Below are 23,491 nucleotides of genomic sequence, written 5' to 3' on the forward strand. Positions count from 1 at the left end.
AGTTGCAAACAAAAGCAAAAAGATGGTTTCTAATGGCTAAGACTTAACGAGCTACAGCTTTGGTTCAAGATAGATTTCTTACCAATCTTTTGTCCCACAGTCGCCACATGAGGTTATTTTGACATGAAATGTGCACTCAGCATGCCTGGACAAAACTTTTAAATTAGAGTTACATAGAAAATATCAACTTATTTTTATTTACATTGTGCTGAGGGAATAGATTGGCCTGTGTTTGCAAAATGAAAACCTCCTTGCCCGCATGCACAGTGAGAGGAAACAGACTGTGGCAATCTCCCAATTTCTCCTCCAGAGGATTGATTAAGTACAGTGCTATGTGTCATGCTCTAGTATGTTAAGGATAAGGTCATCCTAATGGTGACAACATATATTGTACTTGCAGTGCAATTCAAATGCTGCACAACAGTTATGGTCCCCTTCATTGCTTGCAGCAGTCAGTGGTATGCAGGGCATCCTGACAGAAGTAGTTTATTTATTGGTCAATGTCTCCCCCCCGCCCCCTTTCAGGGTCCATTCACAGCAGCTCCTGTTCTGGGGCTGTCCTCCTGAACACTGATGAAGAGATAGATACGTCTTCGTTACGAAGGTCACCGCACTCCTCCTGTTCCTAGCATGCTTTGTTAAGAGGAGGTGACAGGCAGTCCTCTTTCACCAGACTGCGCTATACCATGCCCTATTCTCCAGGTAAGGACATATCTCCCAAAGCCTGGTAACACTGGGTGTGGGGGAAGATGAACCATAAATGGCCCTTCTCTCAGGGCTCTAGACTTGGGGCCCCACCAAACAAGGGGGGAGAATACCATAAATTCAGCTTATTAAAAGGCAAGGTCTTTTCTTCCTTGAGATGCCTTCTTATTCCCCAGCAACAGCTTATTCTGTCTGAGAGCCCAAGTACTGCCTTACAAATGCAACCATCAATACTAGGTTACTTGCTGTATGCTGTAGATAGCTGCAATGTACAGCCTAGACACTTTAGCCACAATCATAGAATCACAGAAATGTAGGGCTGGAAGAGACCTTAAGAAGTCATCAAGTCCAGTGCTGTGCGCTAAGGCATGACCTAACAAACCTGGACCATCCCTGACAGGTGTTTGTTGAATCTGTTCTTAAAAACCTCCAACGATGGTGATTCCACAATCTCTCTTGGAAGGCTATTCCATAGCTTAATTACCCTTAGAGTTAAAAAGGTTTTCCTAATATCTAACCTAAATCTCCCTTGCTGCAGATTAACATTGTTTCTTGCCTTACCTGCATTGGACATGGAGAAATATTGATCATCATTCTCTTTATAACAACGGTCTCCAAATATATTAAGGGGTATCAGGTCCCCACCTCCATCTTCTTTTCTCAAGACTATAAACATGTTCATTAAAAAAAATTTCCTCAAAGGTCAGGTTTTCTAAACCTTTTATCATTTTTCTCACTCTCCTCTGGACTCTCTCCAGTCTGTCCACATGTTTCTGTACCAGCTGCTCCAAGAAGCAGTCATTTAAAGTATCGAGAAATTTTGTCTCTGCATTTTGTCCTGAGGTGACATGTACCCAGTCAATATAGGGATAATTGAAATCCCCCACTATTATTGAGTTATTTATTTATATATTGCATTCATAAGACTGTTATATTTATATTTTACATTTATAAAAGTGATATGTATCTTTATGGGCTCAGGATTGTATTCCGGGTTCTTGGAGAGCTAAAGAGTTTCATGCAGGATTAAAATCACTGTGCGGAGAGGGGAAATAATGAATGCAAACCCTTACATCCCTATGCAGGTAACAAAGCTCATCTCACTAGGGGAAATTGAATAGCTTGGTCTGACGTGGTTCCAGAGAACAGGAAACCATATAAAGTGCCCTCTCTGATGTAGGGTAAAAGGTCACTCACCCAATCCAAGAACTGTCATGAAACTGACCAAGAAGGACAGGCCCTGTGAGAGGCTCTCCATATAGAAGATGGGGAACATCTGGTAAGCTAGACATGTATATAACCTGTTTATTGTGTTTAGAGAAATTTTTTTTTGTAATGCTTTTGTTTGATTAAATAGTACATCGCTTTATGGAAGCTGGCTGGTCCCCCCTAAAGCCCTGGGGCCAGGCAGCCCTGAGAAGGTGTTAGGTGATCCCTATGAAGGGGTGAGAGAGCTCAGCTGAGAGGAGTTCCGGGAGGGAGACTGGCTTCTGTGGTTGGCCCTGAAGGGAATGGTGTGTTCTCCTTTCAGTTGTGAGAGACGCCAGGGGAGAATTCTCTGGGAGCTGTAGCAGGAGAGGTGGGCAGAGGTATTGCTTTTTGTGCTTGGTATTTTTGCCTGAGTTCTATGTCTGAAGAATAAAACGCTGCCTGAAAAGAGGCTTGGACATGGCAGTGAGCCCTTCCTGGGAAGGTGACGAGATACAGTCTGAGACACAGGAAAATGAGGCAGTGGTTAGCCTGAAGCAAGACCAGGTAGGTGGCTGTTGCCCAACAGAGAAGAGTCCTGCAGAGTGCTGAGGCTAAGTCAAACTGCTGAGATGATCACAGTGAACTTCAAGGCTCTGCAGCCTAATCTTTCCAGCTGGAGGGAATGGATCATGGGATCCTGACCTGAGAAAGCTGATGGCTACAGGCCTGAGACTTAAGTGGGGTGCTCTCATAGAGGCGACAAAGAGGTCAGAGGCTCACACACCTTGGAAACTATGATACCATCTTTCAGCCAAACTTCCTAAAATATATTGTTGTTTGCAGGGCTGGCGTAGGAGTGTCCCCCGCCACCCCCCGATAGAGCACATTTTTGTCTCCTCCCCCACAACACCCAAGGGCAACCAGCTGAGAAGGAAAGGGATAGGGGGAAGGCTGAGCAATGTGCCCCCCCATCCCTGCTGCTGCCGATTTGGTGCCTAGGCCTTCTGCCCTGATTGCCCACCCACCTCTTAGACTGGCCCTGGTTGTTTGGCTAAATGAGCTTCTGAGTTTTTATAAGGAAATGTGAGTGCTCACACTTCTGGTAAATCTGCCTTGCACTGTATTTTGCAAGAGCTTAGTAGCTGGACTTCTGTTCTGCACCTTCAGCAATAATTCATGAGGAGAATTCTTTCTTCTAATGGCTAAAGCACACTCATGCCACCAGTCTGTTTAACACTGGCTGTCTAACATTATTATAGAGATACCAACATAATGTGTTCTAACTGCTGTGGGGTGAGAGGGAGTGTGTGCTTTGCTAGTGGCAGACCTCTGAGGATAAAGGACCTGTTGCTGGTGCTAGCTGGGTGAATGTTCTCCTTAGCTCAAGTGGAAGAGGCCTGTAATTTTGATGCTGAGGGACTGACAAAGGTTCTAGGCCTGTCTCCCTAAGTGAGGCTGTGTGTGTGAGAGAAAGATGTTCCTGGTAATTATATCTGGTGACCACAGAACATTGATTTGAAAGTTTGATAGTCTTGCACTTAAAGTGCAGACCTTAAAACTGGATAGTTACATCTGCAAATGATCATCTGTGGTACTGCAACATACTATTTCAGTTTTAAGCTTTGCTAGCACTCTGAAAATGGAACCTCTTCTGAGACACTTTCAGTTCTGCTGGTTGTCTTGGGAAGCCGTATTCCCCCCTGAACTCTCAAGCAAACTATGCACTTTCATCCCCTGCCAATGCTATCTGCTGCTGGCATATTTAAATTGAATTACAATACAAGGAAGGATTCGTTGAAACTCCCCTAATAAAATATATATTTCAGATTTGATTCTAAACTTAAGTAGGAAATAATGTAATTTTAGTTATAAACGCTGGCTTGCTGTACAAGCTCTGTCATTGATGCCGAAAAAAATTTGTTTGGGAGGAAAGGTTAGTGTCAGTCAAAGAACCAAGTCACTCTTATCTGCCCTTTCATTGGCTTCTGTGTGTATGACAGACAGAGCTAAGGGAGGATTGCTCCCCAAATCAACCCCCAAATTTAGATTAGAGGTTAAAAACTGGTTGGATTTCTTTTCCTTCTCTTGCCCCCGGATATTGCCTCAAATATAAATATGATAAATTATATCTAAGACAAATCAGAAGTTATGGCAGGGAAAGTCACTTTTTTTTTTTTAGAGGGCTCGGTCTATTTTATAGGACAGACTTGGAATGGCGTGTCTCAACTTTGTTTTTCTCTCCTGTTGACAGTGAATAACAATACTTACCACTTCTATATCCGTTTTCATCCATAGATTTTTTGGGAAGCACTCTTATTTGATTGTAGGGTCTTTGGGGTGAGGGGCCATCATTGTTTGTGTACAGTGTCACCCTAATCTGTGACTGGCGTGTCGAGATGCCCCTTCAGTAGAATATTAAATAATAGGAATCCCCACTTTACAGAGGAGAAACTAAGATAGGCTCCAGAGAGAAGAAATTACTATGCCACTGTACCATGTTAGTTCTTTCACGCTGAGCAGTATACCTTGAGCCCCGTTGGTTATTTACTGGGTGGAGAGTATACTGGATGGGAGACAGGAGACTTGAGTTCTGTTCCCAGCTCTATCACTGATTCACTGTGTGATTTTGGGCTAGTCATGTCATCTCCCTGTGCCTCTGTTTCCCCAACTGGAAAATGGGTGGGGAGATTGATGTGTATTATCTTCCCTTGGAATCTATGGAGGAAAAGTGCCATGGAAGAGTCAAGTATTATAACTTCCTTGTGCTGCTCTCCTGCCTGTTGCCATGCAAGACTCAAACAGATAGCTATACATGAAGGGCCTGATCCTCAGAGATGCTGAGTTCTGTCTATTCCCTTAGGGACAAGCACTTAGTTTCTTAATTAGTAGTTAGTCTTTACTCAGTACCAACTCTCAGTGGGAGCTGAGGCTGGTGCTCCTTGCATGAGATCAGGCCCAACATAATTTCCCCTATTCAACCTGAGTTATTTGCAGGGTTCGCCCGTTCTGCAAACCAGGACATAACCATTAGGTTCAAAACCTGTTGCTTCTGAATGATTCTGTGATAATCTTTAAATTTATGGTCAGATACAGGCTGATAGAAATTCCGGCATCTGCAATTTTATACCCTAATTTTACTTTGCATAAATAAGAGCAAAGTGCACTTTATCTAATGAATTTTATTTGTTAAGCATTTGGTTGGAAGGAATATTCCCCCCTCTTCCCCCCCCCCCCCGGGTTATATGTATATAAATGAAAATATTGTTAGTGATTTCACAAAATGGGCTATAATTCAGAATAATGGAAACTTAATCCTCTTTTCATTAGCAAACCACTTCAGGACATACATTGTGGCAAATTACACTGCATTTTAAGTCTCTCTCAAGTGCTGTGCACTAGAAAAAACATTCAACTATTTTTGCATTGATAGAAGTAATTGTGCAGCTAATTTGGATAAGCGGCATGCATTAGGCAAATGAATCTCTTCTTTATGCTCACTATCCACTCCACAGTTGCCAAATGGAATTGTGGTTTATCTTTTGTTGTTGTCATTGTTAAGGGAAGTCTTCTGGTGTGTAATATTGTGATAGCTGGTCTGTCTGGTGTTTGTTTCAGAGAAGGAGCATGGTCCAGTGGGAGAAACAGAGGACTGGGAGTAAGAATTTATAGTCTTGTGTCTGCACCTTACTCACTTGTGTGGCCTTGGGCTAGACCCAAAGGCCAACATTTCCACAAGTGTCCACTCTGGGTATTCACTTTGGGCATCCAATTTGAGACACCCATGACCTGATTTTCAGAGGTGCCAAGCACGTGCAGCTCCCACTGAGTTGTGGGTGCTCAGCACCTCTGAAAATCAGATCATGAGTGTCCCAAAATTAGGGGCCTTTCTTGGAAATGATACCCTTAACCTCTATGCATGTCAGATGGCCCATGTATAAAGGGGAACAAAACATCCCCGAACTCTGGCGCTCAGATCTGCATGCGAGAGTTGTAGATTTGTGATCTCCAGCAATGACGTATAGATACCCCACCCTTGTTTTACGTGCTCTGCTGAACGTTTCTAAAGCACTGTGAAGTCCATGGATACAAGACATTTTGTAAATGCAAAGTATTATTGTTTCTAAATATTTTGGCTTGACATGCTGTATAAATCTTACTGCTGCGTGCCAAGACACCAGACAACTTTGCTCAGTGAGATTTATGTCCAGACATCTATTGTAGAGAGAAAAGGACTGATGCAAGGAAAAAAGAGAATGTGTCTTCTGCTCCCTGCAAGAATCTCAGCCAACCCTGTCCCTGTGCAGATGATTCCTCTTCTTTGCCCTTAGATAGTTACAAAGCCCTCTCAAGACTACTCAAGTCTGACACATCCCTTGTTGCCAGTTCTGCATGTGTTATCTGTGTGAAAGAGTCTAGAGGCCCCAACTGAGACCAGAGACCGATTGTGCTAGGTACTGTACAAACATACAGTGAGAGATGATCACTGCCCCAAAGAAATTAAAATCTAACGAGACAAAAGGCAGGAGGGAAACTGAGGCATGGAGTGGGGAAATGATGATCACACAGCAGTTCAGTGGCAGAGCCAAAAATAGTACCCAAATCTCCCGACTCATATTCCAGTGCTTTATCTACTACCCCACACTGCTTCCCCAGCTGCAAAGAAATCTTCTTTCCCATCTGCCCTTCTATTCTGACTAGTTCCTTAGTCTCTTTAAGGGTCCACAGGCATGCAACCATTTCAGCTTCCCAATCCCTGGCTAAACAGCAAGAATTCCTGCCAGTGTCCCCAATTAGGCCATGTCTATGCTACAGCGACTATAGCAGCATAGCTAAGGTGCTGTGTCATAACCCTGTTGTGTAGACACAGCTCCAGTCACTATTAGCAACAGTTTTCTGAAGGCTAAAGAGTCATTGGCTCAAAGCAGTAAAGGCGGGTGACTTTTACAGTCACATGTAATAGATGTAGTGGACACCAGAACCTCCCATATGATGCTGGTGGCCTGTAAAGAAGAATGTTTCTTGGTCTAGTGGTCAGAGCTCAGTACTGTGAACTTACACTCCTGAGTTCTAATTCTGGTTTTGCTACTAGCAGCTGAGCTGTCTGACTCTCTTCATAGCTGTAAAATGTGGTTAAGTCTTGCCCACTTCACAAGAGTGTTAGGAGACTTGATTGTTTGTAAGGCACTTTGATTATTAGGATTGTCTTTTTGTCTTGTGTTTGTAGAACAGGTCCATGACTAGGGCTGCTAGGTGCTACGGTCATATAAATAATACATGCTAATAGTACATTATTTTATTTCCTCCACCTTACTACAGGCTGAAGGGAGGAGGTGGGGGGCGGTGCTGGCACATTTTTATGAAGAATTGATCAATGAGGTAGTGTGGTATAGAGATAAGATTAGAGCAACTCTTCTTCAAAGTGTAATGGCTTATCCCACAAATGCACTCCCTTGTACCAGCCCTCTGCAAAAGGTGAATTTCATCCTCCGTGACTAAATGTCAAGCTATAGAAACATGATGAGAGATTAGGCCAGTAACGGTGTCTGCCTAGTTCCAGCTGGTCCTTCTCTTTCTGAGACCAGGCCTGGCATGCTGGCAGTTATTTTACAAAGTCTACAAGTAGAAAGCAAGTAACTAGATATGTGACTTTTAGTTCATGTGCAGTGTAGGGATGGGAATAATCAGTCAGTGAAGTCAGGTTGGGGAAGGTCCACAGCAAACTAGTCAGGCTTTCCCTAAATGAGAGCCTGTTCACCTTCCTCGCACAGATAGCCCCATTGACTTGCAAGAGTGAAGACACTTAGGGCTTGTCTTCACTGCAGTGTTAGCTTGGGTTAAAACTTGTTTTGTTTCTAATAAAAGAAGTTGTGCTTTAAGTAGTTCCAAGTACCTGCAGGTTTCATTGTTCAGCATCTCTGATAGCCACGCCACTTTTTATCTAGGTGCTTAAATAGGGATAGTGATGCCTAACTTACTTCCCCCCCGTGTGAAAGTGTTGGCTTGACTTCTTAGGATTCTGCAGCCTCAGTGTAACTCCATTTTTGTTTCGGCAATGCCTAGTATGTATATGTGTGCGCGTGTGTAAAGATCTTCAAAGCACTGTATGAGGGAAAGAAAACAGCATAACAATTCAGGAGAGCAGACAGGCACCATCTGTCCATTAAGATTATATATTGCTGTCCATCACCATAGCGTTTGGGTGACTTCCATGTAATAGCAATAGCAAAGTCCCTAGTGGACTTCATGGCCAGGACAATGCCCATGGACCACTGAAATCAGTGGTAAAATTCCCCTTGACTTCAATGGAATCAAGATTTCATTCCAAGACTTCAGGGTGAGAATTTATTTACTGCTGTTTGTATTTAAGCTGAATGATGAAACGAAATGAAAACTCAGGAGTTTTGTTGAAACATTTCCACGCATGAAATGAACATTACGATAAATCATTCATGTCTGTATTGTCTTCTGTACAGGATTAGAATACTGATTTTTTCCTGTTCATTGCATATCCTGCTCCACGACAGACGATTGTAACCACTAAAGTTTTGCCATTGACTTGGAGTGAAATCCTGGCCCTATCAAGCTCCATATATGTGCAACATGAGTTTCTATTTAACTACACTTAACATAAGATCTCCACAAAGAAAAAAAAATATTGCTGCAAACACTGCATGTAAGAGAGAGAGAGAGAGAGAAATATCTGAGATCAAGTGATCAGAATGACAAGTTCTCATGTGTTCTCAAGAGTATGCAACAGATCTGGATTTAATTTAGCAGTATGACTGTCTACATACTAGTACCCTTTCAGTGCTAAAGGGAAAATAAGCCAAGTTTCTTTCTTTAGAAATAGTGAATGGTAGTGTAGTATGTTCCCTGAATTCCTGGCTAATGTTCTGTACTTTCCTTTCCAGGCAGTACGAATAGTAGGGATGTTACCAGTCCATACTTCTGATCTGGGCAGACAAGCATTTACCCTCTTTGAACAATGTCACTACATCTCATTTTGCTAAGCAGAAGGTGGTTACATGGCAGAGAGCTGTCATTTCAGAATTCAGCATGTGGACTCTGTGGAGTGCATTGTCTACTTTTGGCTGAGAACGTAAGCAGCGCTTTGCTTTCTAGGTTCAAAGATTGTACTTGGCACAAAGAGCTAATGGTACGTAAATTATAAGAAGAAAAACCCTTTGGGTTAGGTTACTTCCCTAAATGTATTGAGGGTTGAAAAATGCTGCTCCTGATTATATCGTCCTCATGACACTTTGCTTGACCAACATCCTCAGAGATTTATGCCATCCTCTGTGAGTCTGGCACTTACCGAACCCTGCAGCAGTTAGGCAAGGAACTGAGGGATGTGTTTGGGATTATTTTTTTTACATCTGATTAAAAAATATTTGAGATTTATAATGTATTAAAAATCTATCCTGTGGGAGGGAGAAACCTTAACTTTTTTACCCCTCTGAATCCCCTATAAAAACTGTTTTCCTCTACTTCAGCTGGGAGCTGAGAAAGAATGCAGGCAAGGGCGGTAAATACATAATTAATAATCCTAAAATACCCCCATTATATTAAATGAAGGAACTCCTGAGAATATGATCCATATTTATTATCCCCTCCAACCTTCACCAGAAATTGTCATTCTGTTCAGCCTCTTTTATCACCCAGATGTCCTTACATTTAAAGGATTTTGGGGCTGTAACATAGTTCATTTTATGCAGTTGTCTTTAAACAATTTCAAGCCAGACAGAGTTGTAGCCTTTGTGTAATTATTTTCCAAACCCTCCTGCTGTGTACATTCCAAACTAACCAGCTATTTCAATGAATCTCTAAACCTCTGATGCCTTTTTAAAAAATACATTTTGCCCTCATTCTTTGTTGGTTAATTTGAAACAGGTTAAGTTGGGGGCTACACTGAATACCTTAAGAGTGCCCAAGAAACTTAAAACCTCATTCTCATTTCATAGAATCTGTAACTGAATTGGAAAAGTCAGATTTAAACTGGTGGAGCAGGGATCATCAGAGAATGAACAAAATTTTCAGGTGGGGGGATTTCTGATTTTAGGGGGATGTCACAAAAATATTAACCTGTAAAACTGAAGCTAGATTTTCTCTGATCTTTTTAATCTAATTTCAACCCAGATTTAAAGGGGATTTGCGTCATAAACATTTATTGTACCTAATTTTCTTTTTATAAGTCTCCTCATACTAGGATTTTTAAGAGAAACTGGCCCTATATTCTTCCAAAAATTGATTCTAAACTTTTTCATGCCTTTGTTTATAACAATTTTATGAAGCCATCAGTTACCTTGGAAGATTTCCCAGCTCTCAATCCATGCCATGACTTACTGAGCTAGTTTTTAAAAGGAAGAGTGGTAGCATAGGAAACATAATTCAAAGTGGATTTTGGTTAGGCTTACCTGTAAGTTTAGGCAGGCACCGTAGGTAGCTTGGCTCTACGAAGTGTGGCAGGACGACACAGAAAATCTTACCGACTTTGAAACTAGATCTATATTTAGGGTAGGATTTGCTGACTCTGACCTTGTGTGCTACCCAGTCCCTGGGGAGAATCTTTATAACTGCTTGTAAAACTATTCCCTGATGTGACCCGAACCTTAAACCTGCCATTTAGTCATAGTCTGTGATCAGTCACAGCATGAGTAAGATAATGTGACATCTGCATGTTGGCTATAATAATAAACAAGAAGGTCTCTTTTACCTTTCCATTCCCCTCTTGGTCCTGATGCTAAGTTTACTCATTCTTTTGTTAGAAGCAATTAACAGGTGTTTGTAGACACAATGCCTCTGGTGGCTTTATGCCTTCAAGATAACGGACCACAGGAGCAGAGGTGATCTTATACCCATGCAGTCACACAGGGCTCCAGGCTCTCAAGTGTGTGCACGTGGTGAGTAGCTCCTGGCTTGTTAAACAGATTTTTCCTCATTAGGTGTTCTGTCTCACTCCAGCACTGACACCCACAGCAGATATCCAATTCCTTAAGGACCATTCCCTGCTTGGAAAGATGTGCATCAGCTCCACTTGCTACCTTCCCAGTCCATGTGGACAGGAGTCAGAAAGTCTCTCAAACAGCCTGCACAGGCAGGGACAAAGGGAGAAGGGTGTTGTGGGGGCTATGGGACAAGCAGAAAATTATAATGAGAGATTGCATTGGATGTTACTTAGCACAAGACCAAGCCAGGGCCTGCCTATACTTCAGTGTCTTCTTATCACCCAGGTACAGAATAGTTGCAAGTCAGTATTTCAGAGGGAGTGATGGACAGGACTTGTGGACTTGACTTGTCTCGTCAACCAACCCCACACTTCAGCCCCTATCTTTATCCTTCTGTAGGAAAAAGTGCCCTTGAAAATTACATTAAAAACTGTATTGAATTGATTGTGGTACTTCTGGAAATTTTAGCCAAGTCCCATTTTCAAAAGGATTCAAGTCCCAAGTGAGGAGCTGTGATAAATGAAGGAGGAGGTGGGGAGCTCCCTTTTATGGACACCCAATAGCCAGTAGCTATAAAATCTCTCTTAGTAGCTGTTCTCTAATTGCTCTACCTGTAAAGGGTTAAAAAGTCTCACTGTGATGCATAGGTAAAAGGAAGTGAGTGGGCACCTGGCTAAAAGAGCCAATGGAAGGCTAGAACTTTTAAAAATTGAAACAAGACTCCTCTTTTGTCTGTCTGTGGTTGTTCTCCTGGAGAGAGGGGACAGGGTAGAGTTATGCTGTGGAAGCTTGGGCCAGGTATGAAAAACATCAGTATCATACCTAGAAACTACTCATCTAAACCCCAAATATGTAAGTAGATCAGGAAATCTCTAGGAAGATGCAATTAGGTTTCTCTCTTTTTATTTCTTTAGGCTTGTGGGCTCCTCTGTGCTAACCCCAAATGCTTTTGTTTGTGCTTGTAGCCTTTAAGCTGGACCTCAAGAAAGCTATTCTTGATGCTTTATCCTTGTAGTTTTTTTTTAAATCTAGCAAAAGCCTAAATTCCCAGATGTGTTTTTTTGTTAATAAATTTACCTTTTTAAAGAACATAATTGGATTTTTGTGTCTTAAGAGGTTTGTGCACAAATTGTTTAATTAGCTGGTGGTAACAGCTGATTTCTCTTTTTTTCCTCTTTACTCCCTCTCTGGGGGGGGGGGGAGCTGAGAAAGGGCTTGAGGGTACCCCACAGGAAGGAATTCCCAAGTGCGCCTTCCTGGGTTCTCAAAGGGGTTCTGCACTTGGGTGATGGCAATATCTACCAATCCAAGGTCAGAGAAAAGCTGTAACCTTGGGAGTTTAATACAAGCCTGGAGTGGCAAATATTAATTTTTAGAATCCTTGTGGGCCCCCACTTTCTGCAGTCGAAGTGCCAGAGTGGGGAGTCAGCCTTGACAGGAGCCTACGTCCCATTGATATTTTTTCAGTGAGACTAAGGATATGTTTACCCTGCAGTTATGGAGTTTAACTGCAGCATGTGTTGTAGCCATTCCTGAGCTAGCTTTAATCCTTAGTTTTAAGCTGCAGCAGCAAGGAGTTCAGTGCGGGCTAGCTACCTATCCAGGGGTCCAGGTGGGTTTGTACGGCACCGCAGCCAGTGATGCGCAGCTTTGCTGCTCTTGGTAGCCTAGCTAGCTAGACTAAAGCTATCTTGGGTAAACCTACGCATACTAGAGTCACATACCCCATTATTGCAGGGCAGACAGACACTTGATTTCATGGAGGGGGGGGGAGCAAATGAATACAAAACAAATCTGGTCTATTTCTTGTTTTGATCCACTCCATCTAATTTTTACATCTTTGGCTGGCAGCAGATGGTGCAGTAGGACTGCTAGCTATCCTCGTCTCCTGGCTGCTCGGCAGAAGACAGTGCAATACAATTGCAGGCGGGATTAAAGAGAATGACCTGTTGCATCACTCCTATTTCAGTCCCTGCACCCATCTCGCCCAGGCGCTCCTGACCGACCTTACCGAGGCAGCCAAGAGCACCTAGGACATGATGATGATGGTTATCAGGCCTGTTGCACGTTTGCTGCCACAAGGCAATGAGCTGCTGCTGTGTAGCAATGCAGTAACGCGTCTGCCAGCACCCAGGAGATGTACGGGGACAGTGAGCTGAGTGGGCTCCATGCTTGCTGTGGTATAGCGTCTGCACAGGTAACCAGGAAAAAGGCTTGAAATGATTGTCTGCCGTTGCTTTCATAGAGGAGGGATGGCGGGCGGGCCTGACAACATACCAGAACCACCCACGACAATGTTTTTGCCCCATTAGGCATTGGGATCTCAACCCAGAATTTCAATGGGTGGCGGAGACTGCGGGAACTGTGGGATAGCTACCCACAGTGCAACACTCCAGAAGTCGATGCTAGCCTCTGTACTGTGGAAGTACTCCACCGAGTTAATGGACTTAATACACTTACAGCATTTTGTGTGGGGGGGCACACAATCGACTATATAAAAATTATTTATAAAAAAACGACTACTATAAATTCGACCTAATTTCGTAGTGTAGACATACCCTTAGATTCCGAAGTAATTTAGTTGCTTTCAAAAACATTATCCCATATCCCTCTCCTCCACCCTTCTTGTGCCTTGTTTCTAGATTACTAAAGCCCTTTGGGGAGGGAATGGGTCTTTGCATACTTCTATCTAGCACACTGCCTAGCACAATGGGACCTCTATCTTGTCTCTCACCTTTGGGTACTATTGCAATAATAGTTTCTGTTTGAGTTCTGGGCGATGGATCTATTTCTGTTTTATCTAAACAGGTTATTAAAGCTTAGCTGTTATACAATAGAGCAATTAAACTTCCTGTCCAATTATTCAGATAGTTGGCTTTAAAACACAAAAGATTTTAGATGTTAGAAACCTGCTAAGCCTTCCAAGTTACCTCAGAAGGTAGTAGAAAAAATTAATTCCCTTCTGGGGAGAAGGCAATATATATCATCTGACAGAAACTGCTGCTCTGGTCATTTTATTTTTATCCTGACGACCAACCCAGCATGGGGGAATGGAGGTAAAGTGATATAGCAGTGCTCATTAGAATAGGTTATGTAATGTGGGTACTGTATAATCTATGGGTGGTGGAATGTTTCCATTCTTAAACTGTCACTCAGCAAATTTGCCCTTTCGATGTCAGAGTGATGGTCTGACAAAGTTTTGAGATATAATTTTTTTTAAGGTCAAGAATATTAAACTGAAATAGATGTATTTATTTGTCTCCCTGGCTGTCGGAACAATACAAGCTCTTGCTGCAATTCACTAGAATTGAAATAAGTGCTTGGAAGTGGATTTTAACTCCCAGAAACCTAGGTTCTATTTTGGGGTCCAATTGTGTGTGTGCTTGTTAGTTTTATTTTTTTATCAACACTTTTGTGGAGAATATTTTCGGAAGTGACTAATGATTTCAGACTGAAAGAGCATTAAGGGACAATCTGATTTTTTTTATTTTTTATTTTTTTAGAAAGTGCTGAGCATCCACTCTCTGAAAATCAGGTCCTTTTAAAGTATCCCAGTTAGGAACCCAGAAACTGAGATACCCCAGGTCATTAGTTACTTTTGAACTAGTCTTTTCCAGACTCTCCAAGTGACATTCTAAACCACACACCCTGCTTTATCATTACGGATTTAGCCTTGTACGTAGCCAATATTTCCTGGTTGTCACATGCAGGTATCTGAAGCCCAAAAAAACTCAAACCGAAAATTAGTCACATTTTTATCAAGAAGGTGATTACTAGGGGAACAAACTATCAAGAGACTGGTGGGATTTTACATCTCTTGATGCTTTCAGATCAAGACTGGATGCCTTGCTGGAAGAGATGCTTTAGTCAACCACAAGTTATTGGGCTCAATACAGGGGTATTGGCCTGTGTAATACAGGAGGTCAGGCTAGATATAATGCTCCATTCTGGTCTTACCTAGTTTCATAGACTTTTTTCTCTCCATGAAAATGCTGGTACTTGGACACATTGACATTCCTAACCAGGTCAGCTCTAGTACCCCAAACATTAATAATAGGAAGTGTTGCATAATGTATTTATCATTTTTATTATGATAGTGTCTAGGAGCCCACTCAATAAATGATGCCCTATTATGCTACGCACTGTACAAACTACAATAAAAGACCATCCTTGCCTTGACGAGCATTCAGTCTAAACAGAGAAGACAGAAAAAGATATGGGGAAAGAGAGAACATACAAGCAGAGGAAACAGTGCAATTGCAGCAAATGTCCTGTTAGTTCTGCAATTTTTATTTGTTTGTTTTAAATTCTTTAAGTGATGGGGGTTAACCATATGGAAAGACTAAAGAGAGGGGGCCAGAGGGGGGAAGGAGGAATTGGTGCAAACAGGCAATCAGCAAAGAGAAGAGCATGTTCAGAGTGAAAACTGCAGAACATACTGATAGCATCCTCTGTCCATCAGGTTCAGAGTAGCAGCTGTGTTAGTCTGTATTCGCAAAAAAAAAGGAGTACTTGTGGCACCTTAGAGACTAACAAATTTATTAGAGCATAAGCTTTCGTGAGATACAAATTTCGTGAGTGTCCAAATGCTCCGATGAAGTGAGCTGTAGCTCACAAAAGCTTATGCTCTAATAAATTTGTTAGTCTCTAAGGTGCCACAAGTACTCCTTTCTTTCTGTCCATCAGTTCTAGCTTGAACTGCTTTCTGCAGCTGCTGTGCTGGCCTCCTAACCTCCAAAGAGTAGAATGTTGATGGTCCCTCTTACAAGCCACATTATACACCTACCCAATGCCAATAATTTTTTTTCATGCTACCACCACTCAGATCTGCTTCAATTTACATTATGAATTATCACTTGTATTGGGTTCCTAATATCTGTGTAAATGTAATCTCTGGATCTGCTTAACATAGGGTCCATGGAAGGAAATCATGTCCCCATTGAAGTCACTGGGAGTTTTGCCTCTTACTTCTGGCTTTACACCCCGTGTGTCCAGGCTTTGAGATCTGGAAGAGGAAGAATGGGGTTGACATGGTCTGTGTTAGCGGCAAAGAGTCCTGTGGCACTTATAGGCTAACAGACATATTGTAGCATAAGCTTTTGTGGGTGAATACCCACTTTGTCAGATGTATTGTTCTCCTCTGTGTCTTTACACATCTGGAAGTGAGTGTTGTATTGCCTGAGCTCAGAGGGCCTCACTGTTTGCTCCACTCTTTGGCCATGATCTCAGTCATGTTTTGGAGATGAGGCTCTTTTGAAATAGCAGCCAACAATATAAAATTTTAATGCATATTTTTTTAACTTAGTACCTTAGTAAAAGCTGAAATGTGACAAAATTCTTAGAAGTACTGAGTTTCCCCCATAAATCAATTGGGCAAGGAAGACAGGAGGGAGGGAAACCACCGTGATATTTTGGCCAGACCACACCGGAGATATAGTTGGAAAAATCTGGTATTTTGAAAGTTTAATATTTAATTTTAGAAATGAAAGCTCTGAATAAGGTTCTGGTTGAAATGATTTCTTTCCTCCTAACTGGAAGATTTCCTTTTTATTACAAAATATGCTGTTTTTGGAGAAGTAGGGTTTTAAACAATTGTATGGGAAGACTACATATATAATTATATAGGTTATCCTAATGAAGTTTGCAGCTGCACTGCAATGCTAATAGCATGCAGGAACCATTACGCTTTGAGTTGGCAAAAGTTAAGAAACTTATATATACATACTTTTTTTAAAGTTAACCATTAAGCAAATCCAGATGGTTTTCTTTTGCACAGACAAGCAATCTTTAAACTAGACATAAGCTATGGCACAGCTACGGCTTTTTTGATTTTTGCAGATTGAGACCAACACATTCAAAAACAAATGGCCCAGTTCTACAAAATGCTGAGTGCCTTTGACACTCATTGAAGTCAACTAAAGTAGGCACAGTGATGACTAGAATTTGTATGACAATATTGTACACGTATAAGGACATGGCTTGATTATTTGTATGGAGGTATTGCCAATCAGAGATTATGCTACATGCTATATAGATAGGAATAACAAAAAGACAGTCCCTGCTCTACATTACTTGCAATCTAAATTTTCATTTGTTCCTTCTCTCCCCCATTGTAACCACTACCAAATAATTCATTTTTATTAAAAAAAAATATTCAGCCCTTTAGTTATTTTCTTTAATAGGTTATTTTTTCAAAGGTTGATGAGAGAGAAAGGATGAAGGTTAGCACCAAGAAGGCCTCACTGCTGAACTCCTGCAGTGCTCGCCTGTAAGCTGTGGTATACTTGGCATGCTACTGACACCCTAAGGGGTTGGGGTATAGAGCAATAATTACAATAGTCTAACACAATGATAGAAACATGTAATAAAGGTCTTTCTCTAAGGAGGGTCAAGTCATTATCCCAATGAGAAATGGGTGGCATGAGAGACATGATAGGTATATGCCTTTTATGAAGGTAGAAATCAAAATTGTGTTAAATCAAGAAAATGAAAATACTGACCAAGGCAAAGCAGGTGTGACTAACTTCCTTAAAAGACAATATATCTAGGTGTTTGTTGAAACATCATGTGTATATATACATTGTTAGATACTTGTTAAATGGTTTGATTGGATATTTACTGGAAAGTTCTTCATTATGACCATAATTTTAAGTGTAAATTAAAAACAAAACAAACAAACGCATAATATTCTAAAGGGGAGATTAAATGAAAGGTCCTGCAAAAAAATTAATTTTCTGAGCCATGCAGGAGGTGCATGCAAATTTCTGTTAGTTGAATGACTCCTCAGAGATAAATAATCTGCATTCATTTCTTACAGCTGGGAACTGACTGGCAAATAGTGCTCCTAATCTTAGTATTGTTGAAGCCTTGGACTAAACTATTCATTCCCTCTACTGTTACATGAGATACAAGGTGGGTGAGGTAATATCTTTTTACTGGACAAGCTTCTCTTGTTACATTGCTTTTTTCAGCCAGTCATGAGCCAAACATTCTTGTTTATAGCTATAGGTATTGTTTATCCAAGTAACATAACAGACAGAAAGCTGATATAGTTTTATGAGCTTCTTGTCAACTTCTGATATTATCATGAAGGTATTTTACATTCCATTCTATTCAGCCCTGTTGGGGCCTCAGTTGGAGTACAGTGTCCAATTCTGTATGCCACACTTTAAGAAAGATGTTAGTAATGGGATTTTCGATCATTAAAAACATAAATAGCTAGGTTTGTGATGACCGAGAGAACCGTATGGTGACTTGCTTGCCTGGTGCGAAGGTTGCAGATCTCTCAAGGCATCTAGATAGACTTATGTGTAGTGCTGGGGAGGAGCCGGTGATTGTGGTACATGTAGGTAGCAATGACATAGGGAAGGGTAGGAGAGACGTCCTGGAGGCCAATTTAGGCTGCAAGGAAAGAGACTGAAATCCAGGACCTCTATGGTGGCATTCTCAGAAATGCTTCCAGTTCCACGCGTAGGGCCAGATAGGCCGGCAGAGCTTCAGAGTCTCAATGTGTGGATGAGATGATGGTGTAGAGAGGAGGGGTTTAGATTTATTAGGAACTGGGGAAACTTTTGGGATGGGGAAGCCTATACAGGAAGGATGGGCTCCACCTAAACCAAAGTGGATTCAGACTGCTGGCACTTAACATTAAAAAGGTTGCAGAGCAGTTTTTAAACTAAGAGATGGGGGAAAGCCGATTGCTGCAGAGGCGCACATGGATTGGACAGAGACTTCTGTTAGAGGAGAGTCTATTGATAGAGATTCTCTAGGTTTTAGTCAGGAGGAGGGGATGAAAGAGGACAAAGTGGGGGCCAGATCAGACGGGAAACATTCACATAAAGAATCTGACACATCAGAAAAGGTCAGACAAATAAACAGTGACAAGTTTTTAAAGTGCTTGTACACAAATGCTAGAAGTCTAAATATAAGATGGTGAATTAGAGTGCCTTGTGTTAAAGGAGGATATTGATATAATAGGCATCACAGAAACCTGGTGGAGTGAGGACAATCAATGGGACGCAATCATTCTGGGGTACAAAATATATGGGAAGGATAGAACAGGTCGTGCAGGGTGGGGGGAGTGGCACTATATGTGAAAGAAAATGTAGAATCAAATGAAATAAAAATCTTATGTGAATCCACATGTTCCATTGAATCTCTGTGGATAGTAATTCCAGGCTCTAATAATATAACAGTAGGGATCTATTATCAACCATGTGACAAGGACAGTGATAGTGACGATGAAATGTTAAGGGAGATTAGAGAGGCTATCAAAATAAAGAACTCAATAATAGTGGGGGATTCTAATTATCCCATATTGACTGGGGTACTGTACACCTCAGGACGAAATGCAGAAACAAAATTTCTCTATACTTTAAATGACTGCTTCTTGGAGCAGCTGGTACAGGAAACATGTGGACAGACTGGAGAGAGTCCAAGTGAGAGTGAGAAAAATGATAAAAGGTTTAGAAAACCTGACCTATGAGGAATTTTTTTTAATGACAGGTTTAGTCTTGAGAAAAGAAGATGGAGGTGGGGACCTGATCCCCTTAATATAGTGTGGAGACCGGTGTTATAAAGAGAATGATCAATGCAGGTAAGGCAAGAAGCAATTTATCTGCAGCAAGGGAGATTTGGTTAGATATGAGGAAAACCTTTTAACGCTAAGGGTAATTAAGCTATGGAATAGCCTTCCAAGAGAGATTGTGGAATCACCATCGTTGGAGGTTTGAGACAGATTCAACAAACACTGTCAGGGATGGTGCCAGGTTTGTTAGGGTCATGCCTTACGCACAGGGACTGGACTTGATGACTTCTTGAGGTTTCTTCCAGCCCTACATTTCTGTGATTCTATATTGTGGCTAAAGTGTCTAGGTTGTACATTGCAGCTATCTACAGCATACAGCAAGTAACCTAGTATTGATGGTTGCATTTGTAAGGCAGTACTTGGGCTCTCAGACAGTAATAAGCTGTTGCTGGGAAGAGAAGGCTCTCAAGGAAGAAACACCTTGGCCTTTTAATAAGCTGAATTGATGGTATTCTCCCCCTTGTTTGGTGGGGCTCCAAGTCTAGAGCCCGAGAGAAGGGCCATTAGGGTTCATCTTCACCACACCCAGTGGTACCAGGTTTGGGAGATTTGTCCTTACCTGAGAATAGGGCATGGTATAGAGCAGAACTGGTGGAAGAGGCTGCCTGTCACCATCCTCTTAACAAAGCATGCTAGAACGGAGGAGTGCGGTGGCCTTTGTAATGAAGGTGTATCTCTCTCTTCATCAGAGTGTCAGGAGGACGCCCCAGAACAGGAGCTGCTGTGAATGGACCCTGAACAGGGGGCGGGGGGAGACAGATTGACCAAATGATAAACTACTTCTGGTCAGGATGCCCTGCATACCCTGACTGCTGCAAGCATGGAAGGGGAGCCATAACTGTTGTGCAGCATTTGAATTGCACTGTGAGTACAATATAGTGTTGTCACCTGTAGTATGACCGTATCCTTAACATACTAGAGCATGACACATAGCACTGTGCTTAATCAATCCTCTGGAGGAGAAATTGGGGAGATTGCCACAGTCTGTTTCCTCTCCACTGTGCATGCGGGCAAGTGAGGTTTTCATTTTGGACACACAGCCAGGTCTATTCCTCAGCACAATGTAAATAAAAATAAGTTGATATTTTCTATGTAACTCTAATTTAAAAGTTTTGTCCAGGCATGCTGAGTGCACATTTCATGTCAAAGTAACCTCATGTGATGCGCTGAATGCCAAAACTGAGTCTAACACAAAGTAAATAGCCAGGAATTATATTGCTGTCGGTTATCCCTTCAGTACAGATTTCAGGCTCCTTGCCAGTGCACTATAAGGGAATGAGAAAATTGCCATACTGGTCCATATAGTCCTGGATCCTGCCATCAAAGGTAGCCAGTCCTAGGTACTTGAGAAGGGGTCCAAGAAATCCTGAAGTGTGAAGTTATAGGATAATCTGCCCCCAGGGAAAATGTCTACCTAATCCCCAACAATTGCAGGTGGCTTAAGACCAAAACAAGAGCGTTCATATTCCTTCCAAAACTATTTAAAATCACTTACTTTTGTCTCTGGTTGGTTTTGTTATCTCTATAAATGTCCAATCCTTTCTTGGATATTGCTAAGCCTTAATGAAATATTGTGGACAGTGAGTTCCACAGGCAACAGTGTGAGAAAATAGTTTATCAGTTTTGAATTTGCCACCTTTGCACTGAATATTCTATGCCCTCCCCCCCAGCTACGCCATATTGTGACTGCTCAGTGGTTACATAATCTGCAGCAACACTGTCAGGCTGGCCCCGCTAACCAGCTCAGAATTAACAAAATACAGTACTGCCTCACTTATCATTGGAGTTGTTGTTCCTGAAAATGTGACGTTAAGCGAAATGTGTTAAGCAAATCCAATTTCCCCAATTAAGCCAATCCATTAATACAAATCCAATTAATGTAAATGGGGGGGGGGGTTGGGTTCCAGTGAAATTTTTTCACCAGACTAAGACTAATATATATATATAAGTATATATATAATATATAGTATATATATATATACACACAGTATAAGGTTTAAACAAAACAGTTAATGCTGTACACAGCAATGATGATTGTGAAGCTTGGTTGAGGTGGTGAAGTAAGAGGTTGGGATATTTCCCAGGGAATACCTTACTGCTAAATGATGAACTAGCACTTGGCTGAGCCCTCAACAACGTGTTAGGTAGCCTCACACTCTACAAGGCAGCACAAATGGAGGGAGGGGAGACAGCATGGCAGACAGAGACACACACCCTGTGTGTCAGAGAGAGAGAGAGAGAGAGAGATGCACATTGTCCCTTTAAGTACGCTGACCCCACTCTAAGTACATTTCCTTTTTAAGTTGATCAGCAAGTTGAGACAGCAGCTGCTTCCAGCAAGCTCCCTGCATCCTGAGCCCTGTCGTGCGTCCCCCTGCTCTATGGAGATGGGGTAAGTGGGGGGGGCAGGAGCAGGGGGCAGGGGGACACCCTGATATAAGCACCCCTTTTCCTCCTCACCCTTCCACACAGCAAGCAGGAGGCTCCTAGGAGCAGCTTCAAGGCAGAGGGCAGGAGCAGCACATGGCAGTGGGGAGAGGGACAGCTGAACTGCCCGGCAATTGGTAGCCTGCTGGGTGGCTGCCTCACAGGTAACTTAGGGGAGCGGGGACCTGATAGTGGGGCTGCCGGTCCACCCTGGTTCCAAGCCCCCACCAGCTAGCTGCAACGGGCTGCTTTTTCTGCAAGCAGTGGACAAAGCAGGCGGCTGCCAAACAAGGTTATAAGGGAGCATTGAGCAACTTTAAATGAGCATGTTCCCTAATTGATCAGCAACATAACAACGAAACAACGTTAACCGGGATGACGTTAAGTGAGGAGTTACTGTATATGTAATGTAATAAAAGAAAACAGCAAAACAATGCATCAAAATTTACCGGGGACATTTTTGCATCTCGACAGTGTAATAGCTGCACTACCCTTTGGTGAAAAAGCCTTATAATCGCTTCTCGCTCAGAGGGCTTGGCTACACTATAGAGCAAAGGTGGGCAAACTTTTTTGGCCCGAGGGCCACATCTGGGTATAAAAATTGTATAGTGGGCCATGAATGCTCACAAAATTGGGGGTTGGGGTGAGGGCTCTAGTTGGGCATGCAGGCCCTGGCGTGGGGCCAGAAATGAGGAGTTCAGAGTGTAGGAGAGGGATCTGGGCTGGGGCAGGGATGTGGGGTGTGAGGGCTCTGGTTGAGGATGTGGGCTCTGGGGTGGTGCTGGGACTGAGGTATTTGGGGTGCAGGAGTGGGCTCTGGGCTGGGACTGGGAGGGGTTTGGAGGGCAGGAGGAGGATCGGGGCAACGGGGGGTGAGGGGAAGGCTTAGGGGTGCAGACTCCGGGCGGTGCTTATCTCAAGTAGCTCCTGGAAGCAGCGGTATGCCCCCTTACAGCTCCTACACAGGAGCGCGGAGCTGGCCATACGTGCTGCCCCATCCGCAGGCGCCACCTCTGCAGCTCCCATTTGCTGCAGTTCCTGGCCAATGGGAGCTCTGGGGGTGGCACTTGGGGCACAGGCAGCATGTGGCGAGCCCCCTGGCTACTGCTACATGTAGGAGCTGGAGGGGGACATGGCACTGCTTCCAGGAGCTGTGTGTCAGAGTGGGGCAAGCCTCTGACCCTGCCCCCTGGCAGGAGCTCGAGGGCTGGATTAAAAGGTCTGACTGGCCAAATGTGGCCCGTGGGCCATAGTTTGTGCACCCCTGCTATAGAGCCTTTGCTGGTATAGCTATGCTGGCAGAGCCCCCTAGTGGAGATGCAAAAGCCAATGGAAGGAATTCTTCTGCCAGCATAGCTGTGCCACCTCCCTGAATGATATTTGCTAAGCCAACACTCTTCTGTTGCCGTAGTTGTCTATACCAGGAGTTTTGCTGGCATAGCTATGTCTGCTGGGTGTGTGTATTCCCCCACACCCCACCACGCCTAGTCAGCATAGCTATGCTGGCAAAACTCTGTAGTGTAGACTAAGCCTGAGTATAGGCAGTCTCCTAAGGCTCTAAGATGAAAACATTTTGAAGAGCTATACACCATAAGCACCGGATATAGGGTGCAACCTTGCTTGGTGAAATAACAGT

Source organism: Dermochelys coriacea, chromosome 7 (genome assembly GCF_009764565.3).
Source record: "Dermochelys coriacea isolate rDerCor1 chromosome 7, rDerCor1.pri.v4, whole genome shotgun sequence".
NCBI classification, from domain to species: Eukaryota; Metazoa; Chordata; order Testudines; family Dermochelyidae; genus Dermochelys; species Dermochelys coriacea.